The sequence below is a fragment of the Leptidea sinapis genome, chromosome 46 (assembly GCF_905404315.1).
Source record: "Leptidea sinapis chromosome 46, ilLepSina1.1, whole genome shotgun sequence".
Classification (NCBI taxonomy): Eukaryota; Metazoa; Arthropoda; class Insecta; order Lepidoptera; family Pieridae; genus Leptidea; species Leptidea sinapis.
The window spans coordinates 341,754-362,059 of NC_066310.1; the positions used below are offsets into that span (position 1 = coordinate 341,754).

General features: G+C 33.7%; 1 long non-coding RNA gene across 1 annotated transcript; it reads left to right on the plus strand.

The window, feature by feature from the left end:
- Positions 1 to 9,768: 9,768 nt before the first annotated feature.
- On the plus strand, positions 9,769 to 13,003 carry LOC126977904 (uncharacterized). The gene is made up of 3 exons (XR_007732450.1): positions 9,769 to 10,605; positions 10,720 to 11,562; positions 12,721 to 13,003. It is a non-coding gene; the product is annotated as an uncharacterized LOC126977904 (long non-coding RNA).
- Positions 13,004 to 20,306: the final 7,303 nt, after the last annotated feature.

Consider the following 20,306-nt stretch of genomic DNA (forward strand, 5'->3'; position numbering starts at 1 on the left):
TTCTCTTTTTATTATTTTTAACTGCTAGAAGATCATATGAAAGGCCACTGCAAGGCTGTTCACATGTGGGATTTTATGAATTCTTAACTGAAACAATATTTCATAAAGTAATTGACATGTGAGTCTCCTGTTATCCTAATGAGAATTATTCCAAATATTTAAGATCAACTGTTATGACCTCTATAACAGTGGATCTTATATACACTTTAATTTTCCAAATTGTCTACAGGTAAAGCAAAATGTCTCCCCAAGTCCAGGAAATGTTCATGGGATGAATAAAACACAGTGAACCTTAAAAATACAAATAATAATCCATATCTTGATGTGTTAAGTGAGCCAGAAAATTTCACTTATAAATACTGCATAGCAATAAATTCAATCACAAAGACACACCAATAAGTTGACTTATTATAATAAATGAAATCCATCAATCACATGGTGACTCCTGCTGAATGACCAAGCCAGCCTCTTAGTCCTTTGGTATGCCAAAGGCTTTGCTGGCTACTCTTGAGGTCACAGTACTATGTTTGTACTAATTCAGCATATATTCTGGTTCTGTTTCAATAATTATAGTTGAAATTTTTATTGATAACATTGAAGGGTATGCCAAAATGTGCGAACATAATATTATGTAGTCTTAAATACACTGGCTGACTAGTCTCCCAGCATTATGTTATTGCACCTTTTTAGTAATAATTTGATTAATATCTATAATGGACAGTACCTATCACATGAGTAAATAAATGGTACGGAGACAAAGCTTCTTAAAGAGCAGACAGAGCAAAATTCTTACCTATTTTGGTAGGGTTGTCAAAAAAGTTAAAGAGAAATTAGACTAAACATTTTTAATAGGGTTTTTACTGGGTTTTATTCATACAAACAGACCTCAATATATTATCATCAGAAAACTTGATGAATATAACGAGATGAAGTCATACGAATCTGACCATAAATTAACTAAATACAGGATACCTCAGTTCTTGGCCCGTTTCTATTTCTAATTTATATTAATGATATCATAAACAACAAAATACAAATGTTATATATATATTGTCTTTGCAGAAAATATTTCCATAGTTGTTGCTTCTGATAAAAATGCCTCTGTAGGTGATCATAAAGCTGATATTAACATGAAGATGAATTCAATGGTCAATGGTTTGGACATAATAACCTTAACATAAATCTCGCAAAGACGAATAATGTTCAATTTAACGCAACTAAGTGCAAAACCCCAGTTCTAAATGTTAATTATAATACCACCACTGTTAACACAGCAAATCAAACAAATTTTTTGGATTGCTCCTGGATGAAACCATTAGATGGGAATCACATATTTCTAACGTTAGTAGCAAGCATGGGCGCCGGCAGAAATAATTTCAAGGTGGTGCAGATATTAGTTTTCTTACAAGCTTCGCCATATTAAAAAAAAATCTTGTTACTAAAAAATTGAAATTTTATTTGGAAACAAACATCTGTAGACCGGTTTATTTTATGTTCGAGACATTTAAAAATTCCTGAGTATTCATTATGAATTTATTTTTAACCGACTTCAAAAAAGGAGGAGGTTCTTAATTCGTCGGTATTTTTTTTATGTTTGTTACCTCAAAACTTTCGACTGGGTGAACCGAATTTTTATTTGAAAGCTGGTGCTTCCCGTGTGGTCCCATTGCAATTTGGTCCAGATCTGACAATGGCATCCATGAGAAAACCATAAAATTCTTAAATTTGCTATACATACGTATAGCAAAGTGGATGATAAATTTACGAATAACTCAACATCGCCCCAACCGATTTCGATGATTTTTTTTTATTGGGAAGGATATACTTTAAATATAGTTTTTTTTTTTTTTAATATATTAATTCGTTCTTTCGAACAGGCTATAGCCAGGGGCCTTACTGCCTTGTCGTTAGTATTTTCATTTCTTTGGTATTTATTATTTTCACTATTTTGTTTTACAAAAAGTCCAATCCAGTTTTCTCATTTCATCTTACATTATTTCCATTTTCCTTTTCCAATTATGTATATTCGATAGCGAATATTTATAGTAGTTTCTTTCATCAAATCCAATCCAGTCTTAAAGTCATCAGTTATTTTACCATTTTCGTTAATGTATAATTCTCTAAAGAATATTTTCCTTTTAGTAAGTCCAAATCCAGTAATATAGTCCCTAATAATTTTCCCCTTTTCTTAAAGTCAAATCCAGTGTAATTTGCATAACTTTTTAGAATAATACCTACCTATTTACATTATCTGTTCAGTTCGCGAATTGCGCTATGCTATTACTAGTTGTATATGTACGAGTTATAACGTATTTACATAATTATAAACAAATTTACAACGTATGTATCTACAAATTACAATGTATTTACAGTACTACATACAAATTTATACAAGGACATATAAGTTGATGTGTCCTTTAATAGATCTATTACTGAGAGCGGGATTATATTGGGTGCACCATATATTTCCAGTAGCTCATCCATCAGCACAAGGCGCTGTATGCCAAAGGACGAACAATCAAAAAAGATGTGATCCAGAGACTGATCTTGTTGCTTATTACAATGGTCACAAAAAGGAGAGGAGACAATTTTTTTGCGATGAAGATGAAAATTCAATCGATAGTGACCAATACGCATTCGTGTTATTGTAGTATAGAACTTTCTGTGAGCGTTATTTTTAAACTTACAAAACCAGGGTGTGCTATTAACGGGATTATCTAACAAAGTATACAAATGAGCCTTATTTTCAACTTCTGTACAATTGTACCAATATCTTCCCCAAAGAAGAGTCATACGCTGTTTTAGATTACTTATTATATCTGTAAATGGTATGTTAATGTCTAGATCTTTGCAATCAGGATATAGGGATAGATCGGATATATTAATGATAGTTCTAGCTAGAAAATCAGCGCTTTCGTTTCCTGCTACTCCTATATGGGACGGGACCCAAACGAAATCCACTTTAATATCGATTAAACATAGTTCGAACCACAATTCCTTTATAGCAAAAATGATGTAATTGATGTTAGCACTCATTTTGTTATTTGACAAACTTTTTAACACACTCATACTATCACTAACTATTACCCACTTCTTATTAAGTTGATTTTGTTTCTTAATATGCTTTAAAGCAAAAAGAATAGCGACGGCTTCAGCAGTAAAAATACTGGCATATCTATTAATCTTAAAGCCAATACCCTTCCTAATTTCAGGAAGGTAGATTGCAAAAGAAACATTATTATTGTTTTTTGCGCCATCCGTATAAACAAATTTACAATTAGACCATTCTGACAATAATACATGAACCTCCTCTTTTGAAGTTAAATTTGGATCTATTACTACATTAATTGCAGAATATTTACATCGAAAAGAACCTGCATGGCAGGGAAGTATATCATTATTCCGATGAATATTTAAATCTTGTAGAAATTTAAAAAATGAAGAAAAATCCTGCAAGATAAACAACTGTCTCTGAAATGAAGACGATTGATAAGCAATAAGATTCTTAAGAAGATTGTTCGTCGGCAAGCTATAGAGCTTTAAAATAAATCTTTCTTTAAGATAACTAAATCTAATACACAAAGGAGGAAGGTTGGCCTCGATTTGCATAGCAGCTATTGGGCTAGTTTTAAGTGCACCCAATATTGTACGCATACATTTATTTTGTATTTTATCCAGACTATTAACAATTTTGCTGTCTGCGGCGAAACAATGAAAGCCATATTCAAAATGACTACGAATAAGCGATTTATACAAAATTAACAATATTTTAGGGTCCGCTCCCCACGACGTTGCACACAAAGATTTTAATACATTATAAGCTTTATTCGCTTTAATTATAACACTATCTGTATATTTTTTCCAAGACAGTTTTGGAGTAAATGTTACACCTAGAAATTTTATGTCACATGAAATAGGCAGTGGAATGCCATTGTATAAAATGGGAGGCAATATGATGCGTTTACGACCAATCACAAAGACTTTTGATTTGGTTGGATTTACATTTAAATTAAGATAAGAAAAGTATTGATATAAATTTACAAGTGCTTTATTAATAGTAGCGGCTAAATTAATCAGATCAACTCCCGATACATAGACGACTAAGTCATCTGCATACTGTAGGTTTACTATATTTGGCCCCAAAATAAGGTTCAATCGTCTTATGTACATAATAAAAATTAAAGGAGACAATATTCCCCCCTGACAAACACCTAGAGAAGAGAGTCGTGGTCCATACAAATGTTTATTAAATTTTACATATACTTTTCTGTCAGTCAAAAAGGATTGCATCCAATTTATTATTTTACCTGGTATCCCTAACATTGATAACTCGTCACAAAGCACGGCAATATTTACACTATTGAAGGCACCTGAGATGTCAAAAAATACAGACAAAAGATACTGATTACTTGCTAAACATTGATGCGCATCAAGCTGTAACTGCGCTATACTCTCCCTAGAAGACCGACCTTTGCGAAAACCAAACTGATTATTAGGCAAAAGACAATTTTGTTCTATAAAGAACTCGAGACGTTGTTTTAGAAGCTGCTCAAATATCTTCCCAACACAAGACGTGAGAGCTATAGGTCTATAAGAGTCAGGTAACATTTTATTTTTGTCTGGCTTTAAAACTGGGATTAAACAGTCTGTTTTCCATTCTGCAGGAATAGTATTCTCCTTCCATAGGCGATTAAGATTATTTAAAAAGATGTTGAGACTGTGGCAATTAAGTTTTTTGAGTAAAATATATGGAATGGTATCAAGACCGAAAGATGTATCTCTTCTAGTAAATAAAGCGGATTTTAGTTCTTGTAAAGAAAAAGGCTCTATCAAATATTTATAACTATCATTAACAACATTTACATAGTTAGTTAACTCATTTGATACAAAGTCAGAAGTATACTTTTGTAGAAAATCTGGAATCCAACTATCATTCAACACACTGTCAGGAATGTAAGTTTTGTTAAATTTGCGCATGTATTTCCAAATTGAAGACAAAGGAGTACAACGATTAAATGAATTGCACAAGCCTATCCAGCTATTTCTTCTTTCACTTTTTAAGATAAGTTTTTTTAAAGCCCGCAATCTCTTAAACTCCACATAATTTTCATCAGTGGAGTTGTTTTTAAAATTAATGTAACCATTTTTAGCATTTAAAACTGCTTCTGTACACCTCTGATTCCACCAAGGCGACCAAGGATATTTAAAAGATTTTTGTGAACAAGAACTAGTAGCATTATTACTATTAGAACTTTTGGAAAACAGACAGCTAGGGATTGACTGCTTGGCAGCAGAAAGTAAAATATTACAAAAGGAATTAAAAGCATCTATTGAAGATAAAGTGTCAAATTTAACATCATCCAAATAAGAAACAACTAAGTTACTATACATATTCCAATTCACCTGCTTATAATTAGGGTGAGTGGGCAAATGTAGATTATTACATAATGTGTTTTGCAAACTAATACTATCACTACTTACTGCCATTTTTATTATTACAGGGAGATGATAACTACTGCCCAGAGGACTGTCAATAACTGACCAGTTACATAAAAGAGCCAAAGATGGAGTTACCAAAGTCAAGTCAAGAGCATTAGGACGCCAAGATGGAGATCCTATTGTGGTAGCTTGACCATTATTCAGAATAACAAGACCATTCTCATCTATAACCTCTAAAACATCTTTACCTCGAGGCAATGTATCAACACATCCCCACAACATGTGATGAGCATTGAAATCACCTGCAAATATCATTGGCTCTGGAATGGACTTAATTAAACTGTTTAAATTGTTTTTATTAAATGGAGGATTTGAATTGGAAGGACTGTAAAAACTCACAATACTCAATTCTATGTTATTAATTTTAATGCAAACATTTTGTAGAGCACTATCATAATATGTATTTATGTTAGAAAATGTGATATTATTATGAATAAAAATTGCTACACCATTGTGTTTATTACCACAATCATTCCTTATTGTGTTATAGCCTTTTATTAAAAAATACTGATGTGGTTTTAACCAAGTTTCCGAAATTATAGCAATATGGATATGATTTTCATATAAAAACCTTGTAAAAATAAGCCTATTACTAATAATACTTTGAGCGTTCCACTGCACTATATTCAATGTATCCATAATAACAATTAACTAGGTGTCTTTTTTCTAAAAGTGTTATTCAGAATTTCCTTAATACTATTTGAATTTATAGTTAACTTATCTTTATTTGTACAAATTTGTAAAACTGCTTCAACCAAGAGGTTCATAAATTTGTCAGATTTTATAAGATTGCTCAGGTGTGTGTCAATATACTTTGAGTTTAATTGAGGGAAAGCAGATTCATTGAAGAGATCTGAGTATCTAACACTACGGGACTTCACTTTGTTTTCTTCAATTTTTTGTTTTTTCAGAGGACAGGTAGATGAGATAGCTATGTGATCTCCACCACAGTTGGCACATTTTGTTAAAGTTTTTGGACACATTTTAAAATTGTGATTGTCAGAACATATGGAACAAACTTCATTGTTTCTACAAAATTTAGCAATATGGCCAAATTTCATACAGCGTAGACACTGTTTAATAGGGGGTACATATACATTAACCTCATGCCTCCAGTGATCAAGTGTTACATACTCAGGTAACAACGTTGATGCAAATGTGACTGCAACAGTTTGCGTTGGAACAAAGGAGACAACACCCTGTGGGTCCTTTACTCGCCGCATGAACCTTCTCACAGCAATAACTTTTTTACTCGATGCAATTAATTGATGAATTTTTTTGTTGGAGTAATCAGTGGGAACAGAAGTAAGAACTCCAGTGACCTCCGTTTCAGAAGCCGGAATTGAGGCAACCATCTCCAACTCGCTAAGTAACTTTTCATTTTTTAAAAATACATTCGCATTGTTAGGCAGGTCAAAGGTAACACCAACTTTAAAAGCATTAACGGACCTCAGGTGCAACACACCCGATACGCAATGCCTCCTGATTCCATTTGACAGACCCAACCTGTCCTTGTCTGATATTTTGACTTCACCCTGCTTGCGATTGAGAAATACAATAAATTCCTTCTTATTTGAATTTTCGTCGTATAACCTATAATAATTTGTCGCTCTATAAGGGGTATACTTCTCTTTATCCTTTCTTCTTACAATGAGACGTTCAGTCACCTCCGCGTCAGATACCGAGGATTCGGATAGGGGAAGTTCGTCTGCTGGTTCTGCGTCGCTCTGGCCGTTCTTCGGCCTTTTACCTGTACGCTTCCCCATGGCGATGGGGAAGCGCACTTAACAATTTATATATACAAAAATCGAATATTTATAAACCAGGATAAACAATTTACAAGTATGAAAAATATATGCACTATGAACAATAATTTAAACAATTTTTTTTTGTATAAGCGCGCCTTCCTTCGTTCACTCGTTCCCGCTAAAAAAACCTTTAAATATAGTTTTGTTAGGTTTTTTTTTTTTTTTTTCTTCTTTTGGCAATAGCGTTTACTTTTTGCCAATAACGTAAACTAAAAGATTGGGAAACTAAGTTAAAAAAGGATACGGAACACGGGAAAGGATCAGATAAGTAGAAAGAGGATTGAAACGGATATTAAAAATTTCATAAATATACATATATACTTGCTACTTACACAACATTACAAATATTTAAACTTTAATATGATTCTGAAAAATGAAAGATGACAATATTTTATAAAATTTACATGGATACATAATTAGACAGGATATACAGGTAGGAAAAGGAACATTAAGAGATATTAGATCATTCAGGAATGAGAAGCGGTCGTATAGAGAACATGAAAAGAAAATGTGATCTAGATCACATTTATCGGATTCACATTCACACATGTCAGTAGATACAATGCCTAATCTATTAAGATGAACAGGAGTGCAAACATGACCCAAACGCATTCTTATGATAGAAGAACATACTAACTTATTGCATTTGGCACGGAAAAACCATGGTTTAAATGAAATAAGTGGCTGAAGGTTAAAATATTTCCTGCCTTTTGATTGACCAGTTTCAGTCCAAAGTCTATTCCAACAATCCTGAAGGTGAACTATAGGAAGAGCACCTAGATCCTGGCAAAAAACTTTATAAGGGAAAATGTCGCCATCGACCACGGCTTCATTAGCTAGTTGGTCTGCTTTTATATTACCAGGAATGTCGCTATGGCTGGGGATCCATACAAACAACACAGAAAGACCAAAGTGATTGCATTTATTTAATAGATTTCTTAATTCTATGACAACAGAAGAAATGTTTTTTGATTTAAATGGGAACCTATTGAGAGACTGTAAGGCACTTTTTGAATCAGAGAAAATTATTGTTTTTGGAAGTTTAAATAGAATAATATATTCAATAGCCTTAAAAATACCATAACATTCCCCAGTAAACACCGATGTTTCCGGAGGTAGTTTAATTTTCTGTGATATTTTAAATTGAGCGTGATAGACACCTACACCAACGGGATCCGAGGAGCAATGTTTAGACGCGTCTGTGTAAATATGATGGTAATCAACCCAAACAGTATTTTTAAGAAGATTAAACGAAACATTTGTACTAATATCGTGCTTATTTAAATCTGAGTTAAAATTAATTTCTGGAAGCAACATTAATGCTTCAAAGCTAGTACTGAAAAGAGGATAATTAATGGATCGATGAATAGGAGCTTTTATGTTGATAAATTTCTTAAAACTATTGATTAGACAAGGTGGTTTTTTATTTGACCAATATGCAGATGAATCTATATAATGAGAAAGTTTCTGAAGTTTGTTATAAAGAGAGTGGTTAAGAAACTGAAAAGATCGGAATATAAATTTGTCTGCTAAATATTGACGACGTAGATGTAGTGGAGGATCACCACATTCTACTTGAAGAGCATTGATAGGACTTGACCGCATAGCACCAGAAACTACTCGTAAAGCTTTGGACTGTATGAGATCTAGTTTTTTAAATGCCTTAACACTACCAGGCTCCAGCAAGAATGTACCATAATCTAATATACTTCTTATAAGAGCATTATATAACAATTTCATGCAAAAAGGGTGCGCACCCCACCAAACACCTGACAGACATCTTAAAATATTAAGAGTACGCTCACATTTAGCATTTAGGTAATCACAATGTGGGATACCAGTTAGTTTCGAATCTAAGACAATTCCCAAAAACTTAACATTATCTTTAACTGGAATCTGATAACCCTCATAAAATATAGAAATAGGAGGAGGAGTTCTTGATCTCGTGAATAAAACTATTGTACTTTTTTCAGGTGATAGATCAAGGCCATTTAAGTCCAACCAAGTTTTTAAATTTATCAGCGGTTGTGTTATAGAAGAACTAGCTATTTCAATAGAAATATCACGACAGTAAATTAATAGATCATCAGCATACTGAAGAACATTTACACTATTAAGTGATGATTTTAAATCGTGTGTATAAATATTATACAATATTGGGCTAAGTACTGATCCCTGGGGGAGGCCCTTTGAAACAAGTCGAGTAATTGACTTCCTGTCATCTAGTGTCAGGATTATGTATCTTTCGGAAAGCATGTTTATGATAAAATTTGTTAATAGCAGAGGTATATTAAGTTGTAAAAGCTTACTCTTTAAAATACTTATTACGACATTATCATAGGCACAATTTATATCTAAGAACGCAGCTATTACTATATTATTTGAAAATGATAATTGAATATCAGAAATGAATATACTTAAGCTATCAATAGTACTTTTCCCACGTCTGAAACCAAATTGGGATTCACATAATAGACCGTTATGCTCAACAAACCATTCTAAACGATTTTTTATAAGATGTTCTGTAATTTTCATCAAAACAGAAGAAAGTGCGATTGGGCGATAGGCAGAATGGTCTGAAGAACACCTATTAGGTTTCAGTACGGGAATTATTTCTTGACGTTTCCACGTGGAGGGGATGTTACCAGATGTCACTATGGAATTTATAAGAGATAAATAATAAAATAAAGCATCATCATCTAAATGAGAGATAAAGGAATACGGAATACCGTCCAGTCCAGGAGCAGAATCCTTAAGATGAGACAATACACCTTTTAGTTCAGTGAGAGAAAATATACTGTTTAAACCAAAAGAGTTATCATTATTTATATTTATTACAGGGTAACCAATTATTAAGTCTTCAGGAACGAAAGGTGGAGCCAATTTATCTAAAAAGCTATTAACTAAATGAAAAGGGATTGATTTTGGAGATGAATCTTTGTATGCAGATCTAAACCTTCTTATATTTTGCCATACAAGAGATGGTTTGACATCAGGTGATATTGAATAGCAGAAATTTTTCCAGCCATCAAATTTCTTTTTCTTTAGAAATTTTGAAGTTTCTGACATACTCTTTGTAAGAATTTCAAAATTCTCATCAGTGGAACATTGACAGTATGTAATTTCAGCATATTTTCTTCTCTTTACTGCCTCAGTACATTCGTTATCCCACCAAGGAGAAGGAATAAAACCCAAAGAGCTATTTTTACTTGGAAATATCTCATTGGCAACCTCAATAAAGATTCTTGCTAAAGAATCTGCACACTGAGATTCTGTACCTGGATTAATTGTTGGAAGTGTAATAATTTTGTTTTTTATTAGATCTTTATATAAATCCCAATCAACATCATTAAGCTTATATTTTAAACGAGGAGAATAAGTTTTATGTAATACTTTATTGTTATTATTGCAGGTTGGAAATGATAATAATAGTGGGAAGTGATCACTACCAAAAGTAGATCATAATGGATCCCAGGACAAAGAAGAAGCAAGATTAGGTGTAGTGACTGTTAAATCTGGAGCACTTGGGCCCTCTTCAGGATGAGAACGTCGTGTAGGACGACCATCATTTAATATACACAAATTCACTGAATCAAATATATCTATTAATGTGTTACCATAACTATTAGAAGATAAGTAACCCCAGGATTCATGGCGACAGTTAAAATCACCAAGGATCATAAAAGGCTTCGGAAGAATGGAAATAATATCTTTAATTTCATTTAAGATTGCAGAAGAAGGATGAGGAATATAAATAGATACATAACAGATATTTTCAACTAAAGCAGCAATAATAGAAAAATCATTACTGTGAGAAGGAATAGAGAAGAGAGAAAAGGAAAGAGGGTGTTTCACAAGCATGGCTACTCCGCCATGCCCATCCACACGATCTTCTCTGAGACATGAATAACCACGAATCTTAAATAAAGATCCTGGTTTCAACCATGTCTCTTGAAGAGCACAGATATAAGGTTTATATTTATTTAATAAATAAATAAGATCACTTTTTTTAGGAGTGATGCTTTGACAATTCCATTGAAGAACTTTGTCCATTATTTGGTTTATAAATTTGAGTAATTGCAGAAACTAATAAGGCAGTGTTGGACGGTGAAAATTCATTCGATTGACTAAGAGATTTTATAAGAGAAATAATTAAATCAATTACTGAGGATTCCAAAGGATTTTCATTTTCTTTGTTAATTAATGCACATCCATTAGAGGGTTGGGGAATATTAAAATCCCTTAAAATTTCTTGGTGAGCAGATTTGTCATATCCTTTGCTAAGTGTAGGTGGAGGCTTTGGTTTAACAAAAACAGTTTTTTTATATGAAGTATTGTTTATAGCTTTAGGTGTTGAATGTTGATGCTGGGTTGGAAAAGTATTAGGAGTGATGTTAGGTGATGAGAGTAATGTATCTGCATATGAAATTCGAGAGACAGATGGATGTATCTTTGAAGCTTCTGAATAGGAAATACAGTTTTTAGCCATTGATTCCTTTATAGCTCTTTGTCTTTCATATTCTAAACATTTTTTATCAGTTGCAATATGGGAACCTTTACATAAACAACAAGATATAAAATCATCTTGAACAGAGCAGTTATCACCACTATGTCCTTGACCACATCTAAAACATCTTGGTTTAGATCTGCATTGAGATTTCACATGACCAAACCGACAACAATTGTAGCATTGAATAGTAGGATATATATACAAGTCTACAGTAAGAGAAGTGTAGCACATATATACTCGTTTAGGCAAAAACTGTCCATCAAAAGTAAATACCACAGACTCAGTACATTTAAGATGGTTTTGTCCATCAATCATCATCTTTCGTTTTATTCTCCTAATTTTTATGATTGGGCCACAGCCAATAGGAACAGAAACATTATCTTTTATTTCCTCTTCAGACCACTCAGCTGGTACTCCTCTGACTATTCCTATTCTACTCACAGAAAATGATGGAATAAAAGCCTTATATTTTTCATTTTCTAAATTTTTGTTTTCAACAAAGTCATTTGCATCTTGGTACTTAGAAAAAGAAATAGATAACCTATTCCGGCCTATCCTTTTTAAACTTCCATTCACAATATTTTTAGTAGACTTTCTTTTGAGAAAACGACCAAATGTAACTGGATGTAAAGTAACATTATCATCGGGAGATGAATACTGTTTCTGAATGTGTACAACAAAAGGAGCAGCATCTAATGAGTTGTATAACAGCCTTGCAACAGGGGGCTGTGGCTGTTGTGGAGTGTCTGTGTTATTTTTTGTATGGTCTCTTCTACTATAGAAGAATTATTGCAGGAATCGACTTTGGAAAGAATTTGTTTGTCACTAATGTCTACACATTTGCAATCACTTTCCTTAATATCCTTCTTATCGCCACGGTGTTTTCGTCGTCTTTTATTACAGTGTCTGCATATTCTGGGTCGAGCTGACACTCTTTTACGGCCACTAGATGTCTGAGACACAGAACCATCTGTATCCATAGTGCTACCTTCGTCATTATTAGAAATTGTCACTACATGACCTATATCAGGGGCTGTCCCCCCAGGATCATCCGGGGGGTCCATCATAGCATAGAAAAGTGAAGAAAAGAAGACTTACCAATAGGATGAAATTTACACAAATTAACACTTTAATAAAAACTAACTACAAAAATATATACAAACTACAACTTATCTGATCAAAATATCTAAATATTTACATGAAATTTAAAAATAAAATGAAAAATTATCAAAATTACATGCGACCGATCTTAAGTTTCCCGCCCTTTTTCCGATTGGTCATTCGTTTTGTTAGGTTCTGATTACGAAATAAATGACAAAGTAATGGAACTCTTCAATTCTTAGTAGCAAATTACGATACTCGGCCGATTTTTTTTTTATGGTATCCGAATATTTAAGTCATCTACTATTATATTGTTATGGCCAAGTAATTGTCGTAGTCGAATATGATGATCAATGGGACTGCTTAACGATTTACAGTAAGGGTGCGATCTGTGGCAGAATTTCTTACCCTCTGTAATCAAATTGCGAAGCGCTTACGTTCACTACTGCATTGAAAAATTTAGTATATCTACACATATTTAGCCAAATTGTTAGTGTTCTTCAAATTCACTAAAAATCATATTTTTTTTTTTAACAAAAAACCGAGTTCAAAACAATAGATGTATAGACAGAATAAGATTGTATAAAAATACGCAATTGTTTTTATACTTTTTAGTGCATATAATATCTATTGTTTTGAAATAGTGTTTTTGAAGTCAGTTGTTTTTTTTTGTTAAAATTTTTTTATATGTACCCAGGCGTCACGGCTCACACCTATTTGTTCGCGACGATCGAAATTGGGTTAAAAATTCTAAGTTGGTGGATATTAATCGATTTCCATTACTTCTCTTAACGCACCCTTTAAAGTACCGCTACTCCACACCAGATTGAATCAGCATAAATGGGATGAATTAACAGAGAAAGCGCAATACAGTTTCTGAGAAGTGCGAAAGAAACTGACTCTTGACAAAGTCAATCATAGTTCACAAATGTGAAAGAGACATAGAATATAGATGACAGGGACGCTCTGTCCCGTTACGTTACGTTCGAGCGCGTTCGGGAATCTGGAACCTTCCTTACATTTTGATATATAAAGGGGGCTAGGTCGAGTTCAGAGCCAGTCAGTTTTCGATTGGAGTTCGAACAGTTCGTCCGAGTGAGCAAATCGCGAGTGACTAATAGTTATATTTTATCTTCAGTGAGTGCACATTGCGTCAGTTTGAAAAATTAATACTGCCCGCCATATTCGTTTCCATAGATTAGTGTCAGTGCGCGCCGTAATTAATTAATCAGTGTAAGCAATATATAAAGCATAAAATATGAGTGACATAAGGCGATTTTTGTGCAAGAGAAAAAATATTGTAAATGAACAGTTTAATGCTAAAGATGTCCATGTACTTCGGCACAGCAAAGTACTAGTAAAACTGAATTAACAACACAACAAACTTCAGTTAATATTTATTATTTGGGGTTATATTTGGATTCTAACGTACCTATTAGTGATGAAATACGGTTTAAAGTGCTCGAAACACGTGTGAATACCTCCGCAAGATTATGATTTCAAGCAGGACATCGATCATAAAAACGTAGAATAACAACGTGCATTTCGCCACGAGTGGCTCACAGCATACCCTTGGTTAGCCTATTCTGCTCAGGCTAAAGGACTACTTTGCCGTACATGTGTATTATTTCCCGCACAAATTTATCGAGGCAGTACTCAGGGGCCATTTATCGTTCGGCCATGCAAAAAATATCAATAATTTCATGAGTGTGCGAAATCTCATGATAAATAGCCAGTGGCATCGTGAATCGGTTATACGTTCTAAACAATTTCTGGAAATAATGCAAAGAAATAAAATGACGTTTATGAACAGATTGATACTGAAGACAACAGCGAAATTTCAGTAAACAGAAAAAAACTTCAACCCATTTTATTCTCTGTCTTATTTTGTGCTACGTATGATTTACCCCTTCGAGCAGGGGCGTATCTACTTAAAGGCTTTTTGGGCTGCAGCCCAGGGCCCCGTGGATACAGAGGGCCCCCAACTGAACTGAAAGCAATAGACATTATTGTCAATAATAAAAATTATCTAGAATTAAAAAATCTGATTATCCTTATAATCAATATATGGCAGCACTTCGATCAATCAACCCGTGTGCCCATCTATCAAACGGTGAAACTTGTCGGTGTATTCCGTGTATTGTCTATTACTGGTGACTTCCCTGCGCTTATCGCCTGACGCAATTTTGTTATTTTTCCGCACTTCTGCTATCGTCGGCTATATTACCGAATTGACTTTGTTATTGTTACAAATGTGTTTGGTGCGTGTTTAGTTTACCAAATGACATTAATTAGACACCTAATGAGAAACTGGATTTATTAGATCTTTTAATGGATGTGCTGTACGTGTTGAATATTTCTATAAATCATTAATACTTTCTGAAGTTCTTATATTTATGCCATTTTACAAACTAAATCAAGACAGATGGCCTTGAATAGACGATAATATACGTTTAATGTTGCTATAGACAGAGGAGAACTTTAATATCTATCAAGTTATATCAAATAAAATTGTTTACAGATACCTAAGCTTGAAAAAATTTAAAATATATTGTTGTAAAAATATGTACCACTTTGTACGAACTGAAATATTTAAAGATTTAATTTATCATTAAATTGGACAGTATCGTATGGCAAACCATGTGACAGACTTAAGCAATTATAGAAAAATATCTTAACGTAGGGTTGCATGTAATTGTAAAAAGTTCTATTCTAATCTTTCTACTGTGGAAAAGTTTATGTGCACAAGAAAGTAGGCGTCAATTACTGAACAAGCTAGTTTTACTCCGTGGACGTTGACAATAATTAGCAATATATATTAATTTGCTCAGTAATTATGTGTACATATTCTAATAAGATTCTGAGTCGAATCTGTACATTAAATATATCTACGAATTCAGTATGCCAAAAAGGTTGTTAAACGTTAAATTCATCAGTTACACTTTGACTTAATAAAAATATATAACAACAAATACTACATACAATACATTGATATAAAATTACATTTAATTTCTTATAAAAGTATTTTTACCTGTTTGTTACCTGTTAAGTAAAGTATTTTTATGTTATTAACAAATATTATATAATTTATTTTCATATACTTACACTAATCTAAATTATAGACTTAAGAATGTATCGATAACATTTTCTCATTTGTCAACCATGATGACTAGGCAGTATGGTCTCTGACCTTAGCCTGTTCCTTGTGGACCGACTAAAAAAATAACCACTATGGTCTGACAAATATAGTGTGATACTTTTGACAGTCCACTTACACTAGGTATGGGGGTAGTGTTTAATCGTTGAATCTATCCGATTATTATTCTCATAGAACTAGCAATCGATAGTTGCATGTTTAATATGCATGGATTTTTAATTTTGAACAATTTCCTATATATTGAAATAATAATAAATTATTAATACTTTTATAACAATTCCGCATATTTTTCGGGCGGATTGACTATATAGTAGGACTATTATAATGTAATATATTATATAGTCGTAGAAAAATAGTGAATAGGCGCGGTGATTATAGAATTAGAATTTAAAATTATTTATTTTACAATATTGGAGCACAAACTAAATCTATTTCTAAATTATTATCATCTGTAGTAACCTTAACACTGTCATTTTCCAATAAGGTAAGCATTTTAGTAGCCGTAAATGGTAGAGATGTATTTACTGTTATGCAGCCAGCATTACTCGGACTCCAGTCCCGGACTCATGGAAGTAAGCCCTTGTGTATCCGGTCAAAAAATAAGTAGACAGTACGGATTCGACTAACAACAGGCCTATTGCTATTACCTCCCTGCTCTCCTAAATCAGGGCAGGCATTGTTAGTCTCCAGTTCTTTGAATTCAGAGATAGGTTACCGAAGACTCGAGTTTGCGCGTTTATCACACATAAAACTAATGAATATAGAATCAGAAGAATAATGAAATATAGAATCTGGGTCTCGAAATCTTGAGTCAATTCCGCAGTCAACTGGAAGGCAAAGCTGCTTCGAAGAAGCTGGGTGTCTTAAATAAAATACGGCCATTCTTCAAGCCGGCCACATTCTAACGCTCTGCAAAGCGCAGGTCTGGCTACATAAGGTGTACTGCTGTCATCTACCCCAGTATCAGCTCAAACCATTTCAAAATTTATTGAAGTTGGCGTTACTTTGCGGAAATCTATAATTATCTCGTGCCAGATTTTAGTGAGAAAACACAACCTGAGGATGCCTCATGTCGAGGCGAAACAGGTGTCGAATTGTTTAAAGACAAATATTGGCGGAATGAACACTAAAGAAAACTCAAATAATTTGGATCAAACCATTTGAACGCTGCACGCAGAGCTGCTCGGGTTGTGGGGGATCCAGTGCTCCGCGAATGGCTTATATTTTGTAAATAAAGAACCCATGCGTCTCATTTATTATTAACATGATTTGAATATATTCGATTTAAATAGCAAAACCGATTTTTGAAAGTCTGATTGTTCGTTATGCTTGGCACATGACTATACTCATGTGCCCATCCGTGAAGTATAACATTATCAAATTCAAATATTTTTATTCAAAATAGCATGTGACATCACTTATTGAAAGTCAAAAACTACCAACCCTTCAAAATTGAATGTCTCAGACCTGAGAAGAATGGGCGCAGCAAACTCTGTGGCTTTTTTTTTCATGGAATAAATATGTTTATAAAGTAATATTGTACAATTAAACTTATTATTTAATAGCCTGAGGGCGGTCACTCCATTCCCAATTTTAACAATACTTCTGAATAACATTATACTTTTGTTTTGAACATTTTCTGGGATCTTTTTGTAATAGCATATACATCGCCCCACAAAAGACTTACTAACTCGACTTAGCCGAGTAGTAGGCATCATAAGTTTATGTCTGTTCCTGGTGTTAACATTATGGTTATGACAGTTTCTGGCAAATTCACTTATGTGCCTATGAACGTACATTACATTATCAAGAATATATTGAGAAGCAACAGTCAAGATGTTAATTGCTTTGAATTTTGCTCTCAATGATTCTTTAGGACCTAGGTTATAAATAGAGCAAATAGCCCTCTTCTGCAGCACAAATATTGTATTAATATGGGCAGCGTTGCCCCATAGCAATATACCATAGGACATAATACTATGGAAATAACTAAAGTATACTCGTCGCGCCGTATCTATGTCAGTTAATTGTCTAATCTTTTTAACCGCGTATGCTGCAGACCTAAGTCTGTTCGCGAATCCTTCAATATGGGGGCTGCATTGTAATTTGGAATCTAGAGTTATGCCAAAAAATATAGCAGATTCCACCGGTTCTATCACCTCTCTGTTTAACAAAACATTTGCATTTACATTTTTGACATTTGGTACGGTACATTTAATGTAAGTATTTAGTTTTCTTGCTATTTAACAATAGGTTATTGGCGCTAAACCAGTACACGATGACAGATAGAATATCGTTCACTTCGTCATACATAGCTTGGTTTCTTTTCACTTTGAAAATCAGTAAAGTGTCGTCCGCAAACAATACTACCTTATGTTTTTTCTCTATAAAATTAGGAAGATCATTTATATAGATAAGGAAGAGGAACGGTCCAAGAATAGACCCTTGTGGTACATTCATACTGAGAGGAGTCCCAGGAGATCTCGTACCATTCACGTCGACCCTCTGAATTCTATTGTTTAGATATGAAGTCAGAAGATCAAGCGCAGTTTCCTTTTTTATCGGTATGACTGTTTAAATAAAAAGAACATCAAAACTTCATAGGCGTGAGATATCAAAAGTAAGTGTGTGTATGCCAATTAACTGTGTTGACCAATTATGGGGCTGCGTATGTGTGCGAATGCTTCTGTTTATTTGACTAGGGCGTGTATTATATATACATCGCGTGGCGACAGTTGTTCCCATACAAATTACGCGTGATGGCAATTCTAATGTCTATTATCTGTTGTGCCGCTGTGCTCAGGCCCGCTTACTTTGTGCGATATCAAAGGTGGTGAAGTGAAGTGTAGTTGATATCAAAGTCACGTCTAGGGCTGTGCCGCTGTGCTCAGGTCAATATTGGGAAAGTGTTTGCGATAATTACGTGTTAACTTACTTGATTTTGTAATATATACACATAGACAATTCACGTCATACATACACAAGCCGAAATATGGCACATGCCACAAATTACACAATATTATGCTTCGACTGCCATATCTATACATTTCTGCGCTTACTCCAGTTGTTTAAAATATTATTGTTCTATGGGCAGCAATGTAATTATTTTTTCAGTTTAACCTGCGTATGTTGAATTTAGAACGCGATTTGGACAGCGACGTCAGTGGAGTAGCAGTTGGGTATGTTTTTAAACCTTGACAAAGAAGAGGGTTGCTATAAGTTTTACGTTCGTCAGTCTGTCTATTTTTCTGATTAAGCGTTTACGAATCCGACGAAAATAAGCTATTTTTCGTTTGAGTTTGTGATGAAATGAAACAAAATCTAACAAAACTAAAAATTGCGACAGATTGATTTCTTCTTTATCTCCAAATAGTGAGGTATTTTTGGTTTGAAATTCTGATAATTTATGAAACGATTATCCCATGACCTCTTCACACAAAATTGACGAAATGAGGCTTCATTTAGGATCAGTTTTCTGCTGCTACTTACATAATTTTGTCTTTTAAAAAATACGTAAGGAACGCAGATGTGATATTTTCAAAAGCACCAGAGAAATATTAATGAATATGTTATGAATAATCTCAGAAAAAAATAAAAACGATTTGTCTAAAATTCGCATATTTTTTCTGATAAGCATGAGTTTTAACGTGTGGTAATAAGGGTTATTTTATTTATATTTTATAACGCTTTAATAGAAATGTTTATCGATACAATGCCAGTCCGCGCTCGGCCGCCGTCGTGAGTGGACACTGTGTCGGTTGTAAGCAGTAGCTCGTGCTCGGAAAGATCGCTGTACGAACATAAATACTTTTATTAGCTCCGCAACACTGTCTTTGATACTTTACGTATTTTGTACGCAGTGACAACTTGACATGGTAAGATTTTTAAAAAATTATGTTTCTGTATTTTTTGATTTTTATGTTCATCTCTAAATAATTATAAGGTCTAAATCGAAATCCACGATGGCGCCTATGAAATTTGCCAACTTCTCTTCATGGGTGTCAATTTCATGGTTTTCGGGGTCGACAATACCGAATATCGGGTCTAAAACGAAATCCAAGATGGCGCCTATGAAATTTACCAGCTTCTCTTCATGGGTGTCATTTTCATGGTTTTCGGGGTCAACAATAACGAATATCGGGTCTAAAACGAATTCCAAGATGGCGGCTATGAAATTTACCAACTTCTCTTCATGGGTGTCATTTTCATGGTTTTCGGGGTCAACAATAAC